The sequence below is a fragment of the Phasianus colchicus genome, chromosome 1 (genome assembly GCF_987193195.1).
Source record: "Phasianus colchicus chromosome 1, bPhaCol1.hap1.1, whole genome shotgun sequence".
NCBI lineage: Eukaryota > Metazoa > Chordata > Aves > Galliformes > Phasianidae > Phasianus > Phasianus colchicus.
Window position 1 is genome coordinate 150,419,636 of NC_143436.1, and position 15,457 is coordinate 150,435,092.

Sequence of the window (15,457 nt, forward strand, 5' to 3'; positions counted from 1 at the left end):
ATGAGTAAAATGAAAATCACAGAATCATCTTAGAATGGCTTTGGTTGGAAGGAAATTTAATAATCATCTAGTTCCCATCACTCATGTGAGTAGGATTTCTAACTACTAGATGAGGCTGTCCAGGGCCCCATCCAACCTGGCCTTGAATACCTTGAGAGATGGGGAACTTCTCTGAGCTACCTGTTCCAGTGCCTCACCACCTTATGAGTAAAGAATTTCCTACTAGTATCTAAACTGAGTCTTCCCTCTGTTAGTTTAAAGTCATTCCTTCTTTTCCTATCACTATCAGATCACGTGAAAATCAGTCTCCCTCCTGTTTGTAAGCTCCCTTCAAGTACTGGAAAGGTCACAATGAGGTCTTTTTTGTAGCCTTCTCAAGCTGAACAAGTCCATCTCTCTCAACCTTTCTTCACAAGAAAGGTGCTCCAGCTCTCTGATTGTTCTTGTGGCATTCCTCTAGAACCACTCCAATTGCTCCACATTTTTCTTGTGTTGGGAGTCCCAGACCTGGACTCAGTACTCCAAATGGGGCCTCAGGAGGGCAGAATAGAGTGGGATAATCACCTCCCTTGTCCTGCTGGCCACATCTCTTTGGATGCAGCTCAGGATACTGTTGGACTTCCAGCAAATGCACATTGCTGTACTACGTCAAGGTTTTTGTCCACCAGAACTCCCAAGCATTTCTCTGCAGGGCTGTTCTCAGTGAGTTCTTCTCCCTGTCCGTACACTTACCTGGTACTGCCTCAATCTACATGCAAAACCTTGCATTTGGTCTTGTTGAATCTCATTATGTGCACTACTCAAGACTGTTCAGGCCCGTCTGGATGGCATGCTTTCCTTTTGTCATATCAACTACATCACTCAGCTTAGTGTCATAAACAAAACTGCTGAGGGTACACTTGATATATGTCATTGATAAACATGATGAAGAGCACTGATCCCAAGACTGTTACATGGGGAACACCACTAGTGACAGGCTTCCACTTGGACATATAGCTGTTGATGACAACTCTTTGGTTGTAATCATATTACTGATTATTTTTTCATTGAATAGTTTCAAATCCATTATTTTCCAGTTTAGAGATAAGGATGTGATGTATGAAATCTTTGAGCCAGTAGCACTATTATTTAAAAAACAAATAAAGAAGTTTGGTTGGACTAATCATACAAAATAAAATGATATAATGTGAAATATTAATCTTATGTCTAAATAATCTTATAAAAGACATTAGTCTTTTTTTCAGCAAAAAGAATGCAGTATTACGGTACAAACAAAAAAAATGATACTACATCTACTTCAACTAATATGAAACTGAATTTCAGTATAAACTTTTTTCTGATATCCTTTTTCTTTTTCTTACACTGATTCACAGATGCCTCTGCTTACTGCTACTAGACAAGGTGAACTAATATTGTTAATTATTATTAATAAGCCCTAATGTACTATTTTTTTTCCTTTTAGATGGGAAAAAAAAAACAAAAACAAAAACCAAAAAAAAAAAAAAAAAAAAAAAACCAACAATGAATAACTGTGGCAAGTTGCATTCATAGCATCCCAAAAGATGTTACACAGAATGATATATTCATCCAGTTGATCTTTCACACAAAGTAAATATTTTTGAACTGCTTACACATTAGAAAAAATAAGAGAAAAATAATTTATGGATTCTGATAATATTTTGTCTTTTTTTTTTCCGCTTCATAAATAAACTCTAACTAAAGAAAGAGTTGTAACTGCTCAGAATATTTTTTAAGATTTTTATTTTTCTTGAAATGTTCTTCCTCATTAAACAAAATTGCAGAATCTTGCTTTTTGCTTGAGTTAGTTGTCAATGGTTTACAGGCTGGTTCAGCCCGGTTCTGTGACTAGCGAGGTGGAGGGATTTCGCAAAATCCATGCCTCCAGAAAAAGGGAACAGGGGACCCCAAAATAATTAAAAACAGCAGCAACGATCTGAGGAGAAACAAACTAATTTACTAAATATAGTATCAGAATGCAAAATAACACACTGTAATACAATATAATTAAAATTGAAGCTAATAAATCAAATATAATGAGAGAGAGAATGTCCGAAAGGTGGATAGGCTTCACCACAACGCTGAGGTGAGATGCACAGTCCAGTTGAGCAGCAGGGAGACCAGAGGAGAACCGACGAAAAGCAGGTGAAGAAGAGCACATCAAGTGACCTTGCCAGGAGTTATATCTGGAGACTCTCTGTGACTGCAAAGTCCCCTGGGGAACGTAGTTCTCTTCTGGGCAGGTACCGAGAACTTGAGCATTAACAGTTAAACTCCCAGTGCTCCACATGATGTTATGATGTGGAATACCAAAAACCAAAAATCACAAAACCATGACAGTTAATGCATTACTTTCTTTCCAAATAGTTTGTTAAGGGTTTAACGCTAAGACAGGGCTTCAATGTAAAAAAAGATTTAGAAAACTTACCTGAAATTTCTCAAATGTAATTCTCAAAGTAATTCTCTTTTACAAACAAAAGCTAAATATGAAATATAAATCAGATTTGAAACACAGAATATTGACATGAAACTAAATTGTCATCCTTTGGCCAACTACAACAAGAAGTGATGACTTCAACTAAAGCATTTATTATAAAATAATATTTATGAAAGTGTTCATTTACAAAACAATTGTTCAGTGGTATACAAATATTTTTTAATCCATTTGCATAAGGAGATAGCAGTCGAATGAAATTTTATTGAAAGAATTTTATAATTTTCGACAAATATAAATGGGTTTATCATAATAGTTTGTTGCCATTTATTAATCCTTCTAAAACATCTATAGCCTCATACTTAACCAGAGTCCTCTCAACCTTTAACTGCCTATGTACTAATAACATTTAATAAATTTATCCTGTTTCAAAAATTTTACCTTTTTGACAGATCATAGAATCATAGAATCACAAGGTTGGAAACGACCTGCAAGATCATCTAATCCAACTGCCTCCCCATTCCTATTAGTAGCACAAGCTACTAAACAATATCTCGTAGCTCCTCATCCAGGCGCCTCTTGAACACTGCCAGGGATGGCGACTCCACCACCTCCCTGGGCAGGCCATTCCAGTGCCTGACCACTCTCTGAGAGAAAAAGTTTCTCCTAATGTCCAACCTAAACATCCTCTGGTACAACTTCTGGCCATTTCCTCGGGTCCTACTATTTGCCTGGGAGAAGAGGCCAGATCCTTTTTCATCACAACCTCCCTTCAGGAAGTTGTAGAGTGCGATGAGGTCTCCCCTGTGCCTCCTCTTCTCCAGACTAAACAATGCCAGCTCCCTCAGCAGCTCCTCATAGGACTTGTGCTCCAGACCCCTCACCAGTTTTGTTGCCCTTCTCTGGACTCGTTCCAGGGCCTCAATGTCTTTCTTGTAGTGAGGGGCCCAAAACTGAACACAGTACTCGAGGTGCGGCCTCACTAGTGCTGGGTTCACTGCAGGGTGCTTCTTGTGTAGATTTGGCATGATTAAAATAGTCAAATGAAATATAACACTGCACTGAAATGAATACAGCTAAGGAAAAAGGAAGAGTATAGAGGAAGATCACTTTTCTTTCTTCTTTTTTTTTTTTCCCCCCCAATTTTATTCAATGTCTGGTTTTCTGATGGTCTTTTATTTCTTCTAATGTGATGACTATTGGTCATAGACTATATCATCATTCATTTTTTACATTTATTCCCAGAAGTCTCAATCTCTTAATTGGAAATCAATACAAAACAAAGGAGTTAAATGGGAATGCAAAATGAAAATGTCATTTTTTTACCTAAATTAACAATGGTGCACTTCACAGAGATCATTTTAGGAAAGCCTTTAAAAGAAAAGAGATTCACTTAGGGATACATTGAGGTGAGCCAGGATCACTCTAGGTAGAATAGAAATAAAAAGAGGATGGTAGCAGAGCTTTATATGCTCATGTAATTACTTCATTTTTTTTTTCTTAGTTACATCTATTCAGAATTTTATAACATTATTTATTTAAAATATTATTAAGATTAAAAACTTGATCACCCCTAAAACTGAAAGTTTCAGTATGTTAGAAAGAGCAACTACAGAAGTAAGATATATCTCAAAGTGTTTTAACACAGTGCATAAAAAGAACAGCCTTTTTGCACTGTATAGTTTTTGTACTTGGATATCTTGATGTCATTACTCTTTACAGGTCTGTTAAGACATTATGTTTAAATAACGTGAGAGCATATTTGTGAGGTAACTTACGGCCTCAGGAATGTGGATGTGAAATTTCAGGTTCCATAATATTCTGTGCTTCCTACATAAGAAAGTTCGATTGTAAGCTGATGAGATTTCCAGTGGAAATATTGAAGTTAGCTTAATAAAATTCAGTGTATGATCCATTACAGGAACTTGTATGTGCCATAGTGCTGTTCCATTTAAAAAGAAGACATTAGAAATATTTTTTGGCAAGACAATCAGTTTATTCCTTTTTGTCTCAACTCATATTTCTCATATTCCTATCCATTATTTTTCTAACATAAACATTAGCAGCTAGCCAGTCATTGATTTTGTCAAGTGTTAAATGGCATTATTTAAAGGATGTCACACATGCCTTGTTTCAAGTAGGTTTCAGGTTTCTGACAATCTTCTATTGTTTGCATCTAAAAATAAGTTCACGATAGGCACTGTAATATATGCATGGAAGTTTACTTGACAAGTGTTATGACTGAGACTGGTTATGACTGAGACTGAGAAGAATGAAAGATTACCCTGAATAAATTCAAACATCAGGAGAAAATGTTCTTGATTCACAAGATACCAATATTCAGCAAAGAATTCTTAGCTCATTCATCCTGTCAAAGAATTTTCCTTTACTATTTTTCTCCCTTTCCTAATAATGTATATTTTTGTTGCAATGATCTGTTTGAAAGCAGAAATACATGGACTACATATGAAAGTGGTATAATTAAATTATGGCTGACTGAAAAAACACATAAATACTCATACTACAGATGTAAATCGATTCTTTTAAATCTGGACAATGTAGTCTGGATTTTACCATTTCCCCAAAACGCATACAACTTTGCATTACATGGTACTAATGTTGGAGCTCAGTAATTGCATACAATATTTATTTATTATTTAAAAGTTTAAAGTGTTCTTAAGAAAAAAATCCTCATTTTCTGCAGAATGACAGACAAAGAGAGAGGAAAAATTTAGCAAGAAGGAGAAATAAAGAAAATGATAAATGGCTACACAATTAAGTTAATTTCCACACATGAACATAAGCCAGTTTTCTCAGTCTCTCTTACCATAATTCAGTCTGTTGTCTAATCTTTGGCTTTGCAGGAAGAGAACATTCTGTATTTTTTCACACTTTTTCACATCTGAATATAAACTTGGCTACATACTTTCCAGACTTAATCTACATATATACCTATTTTTATTTGACAGAAATTACAATATGTGAGCACATTTTTTTAAAGACAGTATATTTCCCAATATTTCTTTTTATTTTCTCTCTTTCTTCGACAGTAATCAAGTCAATTCCTTTGTCATGAGCTTATTGCTTGCAGAGCTATAGGATCAGTGCATTTTTAAGTACACTTGCATGTCTTGGCTCAGAAATTGAAATCAATAAAGGGAATGCAAGACAGATGATCAGTCCGAGCTTCATGGATGGTAAGTGCAGAGAATGTTTGGGAATCAATAATATTAATTTCTGTAAGCTGTCAAAAAAAAAAAAAAAAAAGCTGTTGTATGGAAAACAATCAAACAAACAAAAGAAACATGCATATACAGAAATTCTATCCTGAATAATACAAGAAAAGATATATCCAGTTATGCCACTCTACTGTAGTTGGTTGTGCCTGCTTCCTAAGAGAGGATGGACAGGGATAACAAATGAGCTTTTGTTATTGCTTCTGAATAATGCAGCATCAAATGTGTATAGCAAGATGCATCAGAAGCACTGATTCTTTTATCAGCCTAGATTACTGTACAAGTTTTAGGTATATGACCATTCTAATTAAACTAAGTATTCTTCCAAAGACTGTTGCAAGACAAAAAGCAGTTCTCTGTGTACTTGTATAACGTTTAGATTCTGCCACTCTTGGAAGGGATTGTATTGTTTGATTTAATTCCTATGTGACTTTTTCCTTTCCCTTGCAAAGCTTTTCCCTTCCCTATATATTGAGATCAACCAAGACAAAACTTTTAACTCCAAAATCTTTATGTAGTTTTATGAGAATTTCTAGACAAATAAAATTATGGTATTGTTCTCACATTTTTGTCTAGATTTTCCCCATTGATTACTTGTGGATACTAACCTAGACAAACCTTTGCATTCAATCAATATGACTACACCTTTTCCAGGAAGTCAATTTCAATAAACATAATATTTTGCTGTGTTTAATTAACTTAGATTGGATATACACAGTATTACTCTCAGTAACTACAATATTCTGAAACAGCTGGAGGGACATTCATTGCTTAACCAAAAAATGCAAATAAGTGGAAAGCGATGCATGTAATTACTTTCTGTATACTCTATACCAGACCTGTCACTGGTATATTGCTTTCAGTATGACAATGGCATTTATTTAGATATATGTTAATTATCCTTGACTTTTGCTTAATGTTTTTTAGCAAATATTTCTTAGAGGTAAATACACACATATGTTTCATTTATTGTAGCTGTAGATTTCTTCTTCCATCCACTTTAGCTGATATGAGCACAACCTAATGTAAAATAAATAAAGCTTTTTTTTTTTTTTTTTTTTTTCCTTCTTCTTCTTCTTTCTCTCCGTGAACAATTTTATGAAGCTTGTTTCCAATGGCTCTTGCCTACATTAGATTCTGGACACATGCATATACATACACTGAGGCATATAGAATTTTGTTTTGTTTTCATACACTTTTTTAGACAGAATAATTATAGATAAATTCTTACCTCTAGAACAAATTTGAATGATTTATATACCTGCACACTCCTATGTTTGCTGGAATTTCAGGTATTCCAGGTTAGGCTGGAGAGTGCCCTGGGCAACCTGATCTAGTGCCCGAGCTGGTGGCTGGCAACTCTACTCTCAAAAGGGGGATTGGATCTCAATGATCTTTAAGGTCCCTTCTAACCCAAGATATTCTGTGTTTCTATGATTCTATGGTTTAATGACCTATAAATTAGCAGTACAAAAATTCTAAACAGCCCCAGCATGCTACTGTGCGCTTAGGCAAATGTCTGGTAAATGACAAATACAATAAAAATACTGACTTTTCATTTAAATATATAGCATGTAAAGTTTATATTTAAAGTTAATGTATTCATTTTTATTCTAGTTATAGCATTCAGATAAATACTAGACGTTTAGTGATGTGCCTGTGAAAATCTCATTGGTGTGAAGCAAAACTGTAAAACATGCAAAAATGTGCATTTGCACACGTGCTTGTACAACACATCGTGACACATCTGCAAATAAAATTAATTTTGAGACAGAAATTAGGTTAGTTATACAATGCCCTCCTGTTAGCAGCGCGAAGTTGGAACTTTGGATTGTGAAGAAGATGCTAAAAAAAAAAAAAAAAAAGGATATTCAGTACTATTTCAGATGTCTTGTCTTTCATTTTTGAACTCTTGCCGACCTCCATGGGGCTCCAAAAACTCACATCCTCCTGTGCCAAATATATATATATAGAGAGAGAGAGAGGTTTCGTATAAAAGCTCATGGGTTGATAAATACATGAGTATTAACTCATGTTTAGGCAACAGAATGATTCTACCTTCATAGCACTTCAGATTCTTTCTAGTAACCTTCAGTGTCTCTGAAATAAACCTTTATTTTTCTTTCTTTTGAGACTTAGTCATAATGAGAATAAAAAAGGATAAAAAGAGGAAAAAAATCTTTCAAGTTCACTTGATATCAGATGTATGTATGTATGTCTAACTTGCATTTCAGCTATTAACATTATGCGTTTTTCTATCAATATGGAAAAATGACAGAAGCTTAGCTGTACCTTGTGTTCTTCAGTCTGTTTTTCTCCCAGTTGAACCAGTGGAAGCTTACTTATGAATCTCTATTATTATTATTATTATTTTTAAATATATATTTCTACATATTTATAGTTGAAGGGATTTCCACAGTACTGATAACATTTCAAAGAATTTTAAGATCAATTATTTATTAACTGAAAATAAATGTTATTACAAACAGAATGCACAGATACATGTTTGCCCCTAAATTCCTTGTGGTGTTTTTAGTGTTTTGAAAGGGCTGAATTCATTTGTTAGAAAACAGATATTCAAACATTTTACATTTTCTTTCTGAAAAATATGGATGGAGTGGGAAAAAAAAAAAAAAAAAAAAAGAAAAAGAAAAAAAAAGGAAAAGAAAACATCACAACTAGGAGAAGCCTGATTCTATTTTTCTTAATCTATTAGTTTCTCAGGGAAAGTATTATGAAACACATCAAAGAAGAAATTCAAAATGACTAGTAGTAAAATATATAAGAAAAGGCTTTGTAGGAGGTTGAAAGGAGTTAACATCTGGAAGTGTGATGAAATCCATTACTGGAATTTGATCAATCAACTTAACAGTTTTAAGACAAACTGTATAAAGCGACTTCAGCCAATCAGTTGCAAAATGAAAGGGAACTGCATGAATGTATATGTGAGGCATCATCAGAACTACTTTCACATCAGCACAACTTTCATTCTGTGATGAGCAACCAGCAGTGCTTGGAGAACTGAATAATACTTACTGAGGACAAACAGTTCTGAGCAGTACAGTTCATATCTGCCTCAGCTCTTTCTTACACTATACATAAATCAGTTCTGATGTGACAGCAGTTTGAAAAAAAATGTGTGTTATTTTTAAAATGTTGATACTTGGTTTACATCAAACTTGTCTGTATAAAAAAGATGTTCTATGAAAAGTTGAGTTTTGTTTTAGGTTTCTCTCTTTTGCAATAAACCTTACAAAAAGATTTTTTGGCAAACTAAGAAAAAATCTGTCTTCATTCAAGAAACAGATTTGGTTCAGTGTTTTTTCTTCTTCTTTACTAATGCCCATATGTGAGTGAGTACTGCGTGAAACTCTTGAAACTTGTCATGGAGTATCACAGAATTATAAAATCATAGAATCACAAAATGGTTGAAATTTGAAAAGATCTCTGGAGTCCATGTTGTTATAGTAGGGTCACCTAGAACACTATGCCCCTTCTCGTGTCCTTCATAGTATCTTTGAGGATACAGAGTCTACAACCTCTCTGGTAAACCTGTAGCAAATCCTCAGTCCTTGTCACTTAAATGAAATAAAGGGTGAAGCATGCAGCTCACACTCCTGGTCACTAAACTCAGGACCTCTACCATCCAGCTGCTGGGGCCCATGCTGGTGCCCAGAAACCTAAGGTCTCAGTTCAGTCTGGTGAACATGTGACTACTGATTTCCCCTCTGCAGGACCAAGCAGTAGCAAAGTTGAGCAAGTAACCCAGAGATACAAAGACACACACAGGCAAGAACGTGATTATGATATGAATGATAACACCGGTTTCCCCAGCCAGGAGCTGTCTTCATCAGGATTTGTATTAAACATCAAAATAGATACAGACAGCTAACAGCTTTGGTAGATAGTACCAGTTCCACTCACACACACACAGATCCCACCAGCATGCGATGCTTAGACCACATGCTCACTCCAGTAGCTGACATCACAGGTTGTGGTGCCTTCTCAGCCTGACTGCTGCCACCAGTCTTCACCCAAACACAAACAGGTCTTACCAGGAGTTGTCATGTAGCCCTTCCTGTACAAACACAGACAATTGGGAGTACAAATATGGAGACAGAGAATTAAGAAAATATGTAATGAGACAAATAAGAAGATGCAGCAGATTTCAGTGACCAGGCAAAAGGCTCAGACACACAAGTTTACTGACTGACTCAGTTTTACTCATGACCAGAAGTTTTATACACTTTTCTACCTATCTCCCCTTTTTGTTCTTCTTCCTGCTCCCCTTTTCTCCTGTTCAACCCTTCAAACCTTAAAGAGCTTTAGATTTTCTACACCCCGAATCCAAACCTTTTCCCCACCCCTTCAGAGACTTACCAGATCCAAAGTCCAAACTGATCTTCCTGGCAGTGGGCCTGTTGCTAGCTAGCTACCTAAATCCGCTAGTATGACTGGTGGGTTTGTTTCTTATCATTGTCTAAATTTCTACTTGGTCAGGACTGTATTGCAGCAATTTTTTATTTATCCCCCCCCTTTCTGCTTCTTACCACCTTGATCAGAGATTCTCACTCAGATAACCCTGCTTAAATAAACATTCCCACGTTCTGCCCCTTTCTTTATCGATTAGTACAGCTGACCAGATTTCCTGGGTGTTGTCTTACAACTCAGAAGTCTTCAATCAGGTAATTCTGCCAGAATAAGCATTCCTAGCTTCTCACATGCCCTCACTGATTAATGTGACTGTCCATACTTAGTTCCCATTACTTCCTACCTTTCTCATTAATTGTAGTTGCACTGGAAAAGGTCCTTGACCAGATACTCCTACATAAGCAGGAACTCTCCTTCTACATATCCTTACACTCATAGTAAATAATTTTCTCCCTTATATTCAAATGGAGCCATCAAAAGATTACAGGTTGTTTCTTTGAGGTGATATTCACTTTAAATAAATGCTGAATATTGTTTTCCTAGTAGAAAAAAAAAAAAAGAAAAAAAAGTCTTTCAGGTGTTTCAACAATTGCAATTGTGTGTTGTCAGTAATTTGTGAAAGACTGAAAACTGCTCCCACATAAAACCTAGAGTATGCATTTAAAAAACACTTAAGAAAATTCCAAATTTAATGTGCAGATTTATACATTTTTCAAATTCCATGGCTTTTGATAAATTGATTAAAGATTTAAATATAAAAGAAAAATCCTAAAGATTAACTTTTCAATGGTCTAGTGCACTGAAAATTCATTGACTTATTCAAAATCTTGCAAAACAAAATCATACACTCACAAAAAAGAGCATGTTTATTTTATATGTCCATGATTGTATAGCATAAGCTAGAGCAACATTTTTTTCAATTCTTTGCCTTCAATCATAATCTTTTACTTTTACTGTTGTACATTTGTTTCTTTGCTACATCACTTGCAGGAGATACAGTTCAGGGAATTTTATTAGGCAATATGCCTGGATGATAAGAGTCATGGAGGGCATTTATTTTATAGCAGCCTGTTTAACAAAAACAATGGAAAGTTTAATAAGTTAATTCCCTCTGCTTTTTTTACAGTGTCTGTCAAGGACCATTGTTCATGGTAGCTAGATAAAACAGAGATGTAGTGTAGTTTTTAGAAAAAGACATAGTAAAACAATCTTAGCAAAAGCTTTAAGTAAGTTTCTAAAATATTCATAATTAGGCATCATTGTCAATGCTGTTTTAAAAAGCTTTTGTTCACTTGGAAATGTAGTAATTCATGTGATGGAAAGTTGATGTTACAGTGAATTAAAACCATGTGTGACTTCTTGCTCATCAGAACTATTTTTCTTTACAAGTTTGGTTAAAACAGAAAATTTATCTACTAGACTTGAAAAAAGTTGTGTTTTTTACATCTTCATCATTATATACATCCAGATTGGGGGGCACCTAACAGAAGAGAGACATGGACCCACAAACCACATGGAATTTAACAAATGTAAATGCATCTGGGTTGGGACAACCCTAGATACATATACAAATTGGGACATCAGAAGACGGTCAACTTGGACATTAGGGAAATGTTTTTCCCTGAGAGGATGGTTGGGCTTTGGAGTAGCCACCTCAGCATCATGCATTCTGGAGTTCAGGAAGCAACACTATCAGACATAGGGTCTGATTTTTGAGTGACCCTGTGTAAAGCCAGGAGTTGGATTCAATGATCCCTGTGGCTCCCTTCTAAATCAGGATATTATACGATTCTGTCACAAAAATGATCAGGTGACCAGAGCACCTATTCTATGAAGAGAGGCTTGAGAGAGTTCAAATATTTTAAATTCAAGAAGATAAGGCTCCTAGCACACCTTTTTGTGGTCTTATAATACAAACAAATACAAAATACAAAAAAAAAAAAAAAAAAAAAAAAAAAAAAAACCTACAAGAACAATGGGAAGAAAATCATTAATAGAGTGTGCATTGATAAGACAATGGGTAACGGTTTTAAATGAAACCTATATGAATCCATCATAAGGTACAAATGCTACAGAGATAAAAGCACTACCACCTTGGACTAAACAGTTTCTATTTTACAGATTCCCTTTTCCTTCTGAAATGCATTTGTTACAGAAATAAAAAATGGTGTCATGTCTGAGTAGCTTCTATTATTCCATGATAATACATGAATTAAAATATCCATGAAATGATAATTTTGCTAACCTTTTTTAAAGGAAGATTGATATTAACACAGTATTTTATTATAAGAATTCATTTTCCTGATAATAAGAATACAGAAATCTTATTCAGATTAGGAAAGTGTCATTATAGATGAGAGAAGCAGCTGTGATGTAAAAATATCCTTTTTATGTAACAAGTCTTTAAAATAACAAAAAATCTGCACATCAAAGTCAAAAAGACAAAATAGGGAACAAAATTAACATCGTGATGCCTGTATACTAAAAATATTTTTTATTTAAACATTTTAGTTGCTATTTCTATGCCTTCAGAAAGCATAGAATTCATCAGAATTTTTATAAACTTATTTTAAAGCATGTCAAATGCATTTTATTACTTATTAATTGAAAAAAATGACTTGAATAAATACATATAAATTTTTATATATATTATATATAATGTATATTATCTAACTATCTATCTATATACTTGAATAAATATATGCATTAACTTGAATAAATATAACTTGAATAAAATTAAATGAAACCAGAACCTAAGAAACAAGGAAGAAGAATTCACCAAATACTTATGTTTCAATTAGACATAGAATGCCTTAAGGCCCAGAAATTTTTATTATTTATAGTTAAACTATTTCTAAAAATTCAATTCTTATTAAAATGATCTCTAAACATGTCATTGTATTCTATATCATACTATATATGTCAAAACGAATTTATTAAATGATGTACTTTTTTTGTATTTCAACATTGATAAAGGATATGTATTTATGGGCATGATTTCTCTTTCACTTAAAGAATCATTTCATAAGTTGTAAAACAACCAAACTGCAAACCAAAACCATCAGAATGAAGAAGAACCGAATTATACTTGGAATTTTTTGAGATTTCACTTATAGATGTATATTTTATTTCCAGCACTGTTGGTTAGATGATCATTATGATTCCTGATTGCAATCAAATGGCATCCAGCCAGGAGCTGGAGTGTTCATGATTTTTAACTCTGATTGATACATCTCAGCTTAATAGCTTACAGATTGAACATTCACGGAATACAATGTAAGTGAAGTTGGAATATCAACCTTTTGACTTATGCTTAATGCTAATGGCAAATTTTTGGTTTAATGGAAACACATTTAAATTGCAGTCAAATGAATGAGCCAGTATCAGTTCAGAACCAAATAGCCTGATTTATGGTTTCTGTAGTTTGTATATCATACCTCCACAATAATCCAAGTAAATATTTGAAAACATAAATCATGTTTGAGTTATATGCCAGATTTACATAAAGACAATGTATCACAGTATGCTGCAAATCTTTATGTTATTATTCAAAGCATTAAAGCATTACAGAATTCTGTCTTAAGTTTTTGATGAAATGATTTTGTTCATCATTCCAATTCACGTGCTACTAAATGAAAGTAGAAACTTAATAGAATTTTAGGCACTTTCCTGCCACATTTCTGTCTTAATCAAAATTGCTTATTTCAGAGTTATCAGTGAAACCAAATATTATTACTTGAAGAGCTTGCTGGGGCTGAGTGGGATAAAAGGCATTATATTGTTCATTTGAATCCAGTCCATGTAAGTTACTGTTCTCTAATGTCTTTTCCAGTTCTCTGTGAAATGAACTCCAAATCCTTCAGCCAGTCTGAATGAGCATTAAAGTAAAACTAACATTTTATATTGCCAAAATCAGTTTCTATATTCACTGGAAATATTGGACTGCTGGCATATTTGCTTGTGTGTAGAAGTGTTTAAAGCAGTGGCTTGCATCAGTTTACAGAAAGAACAAATAGTTAATATTTTTGATATTATATGCACATGACTGGGTCTGTATTGATAATTCTAATAGGAAATTTCACTGCAGGTTTGACTTAGTTCTTGAATTATCTACAAAAGACAATATAAGCAGTATATTTCAATGTTTTAACTGAAATGTAAGTATCATGTGCTATTGTGAATGGATGCATCTGAGGTACTCTTTTGGAGATAATGCAGAAGTTGTTTCCTAATAACTTTTAGTTTATGATTTAATATAAATGAAGTTTTCTATGTTGAAGTTTTGAATCTGCAGTCAAGATTTTCCTGATGTTTAATAGTAATGTTTTGAGATTAACCTGTCAAAGAATTTTTCTGATTTAAGAGACAAAATAATTCTAATTGCATTGGAAACATGGAAATCTAGTTTAAAATTATACTAGTCATAGCAGTTTCAATAACACGCATAATCACTTTCACATTCAATAAGGTGTGTCTAACACTTCCTCACACAGGGTTCTACACAAATTTATATATACATATATATAAATAAATAAAAAAATAAATAAATATATTTAGATATATACATTTATTGTGCTTTTTTTTTTTTTTTTTTTTTTTTTTTTTTTTTTTAAATGTAATAGAAAAGATGACTCAGTGGAAAAATTAAAAGATCTGAAAAAAGTGTATCTGGTATTTTATTCAGTACAATTTTCTAAATATCTTCTACAATTTTAGGAGTGTGCTGGTATTTCCTAGGATAAAATTAACTATCTTCATAGCACCTGTAGTTCAGTGATTTGTACTTGTGAGCAAAACAGTGTTGATAATGTCATTGATTTAGCTATTGCTGAGCGGTTTTTCCATTTCTCACACAGTTCCACCAGTCAGTAGAGTGGTGTGCATAAGAAGCTGGAGGGAACAGAGCAAGGACATTTGAGCCCAACTAACCAAAGGGATATTCCATACCATAGGACATAGTGCTCAGCAGGAAACACTGGAGGGGAAACTTCAGAGGAAAATTTTTCTTCCCTGTTTGAAAGATAAATCATTAGAATCATCTTCTAACATTAGAGGAAACTAGTTTAAGGCTTTACAAAAAGTTAAATAAAGACAGCATACGTGTTAATCTTGCAACAGGAATTATAAAGGTGACTGAATTCTTCATATGACTGTTAAATTATTGATGTTCAGATTTTTGATAGTTTTACACTATTTGATGAGATCTTAAAAGAGATCTTATAAAAATAAGAGTCTATAAAAACAAGAATTCCTACCCAAATTAAATTCCAAATTTCAGCAGTTTGGCAATTACATGCAGTCTTTCTAAGAGCCATTTTGCAAACCTAGTAATAAATGT

The 15,457-nt window shown here is 33.8% G+C and overlaps 1 long non-coding RNA gene across 1 annotated transcript; it reads right to left on the minus strand.

Annotated features, from left to right (window-relative positions):
* Window positions 1-4,402: 4,402 nt before the first annotated feature.
* LOC116240284 (uncharacterized) lies at window positions 4,403-10,225 on the minus strand. Its single transcript, XR_004169277.2, has 3 exons — window positions 10,069-10,225; window positions 9,630-9,766; window positions 4,403-5,696 (listed from the first exon to the last, which is right to left on the minus strand). It is a non-coding gene; the product is annotated as an uncharacterized LOC116240284 (long non-coding RNA).
* Between the last annotated feature and the right edge of the window lie 5,232 nt (window positions 10,226-15,457).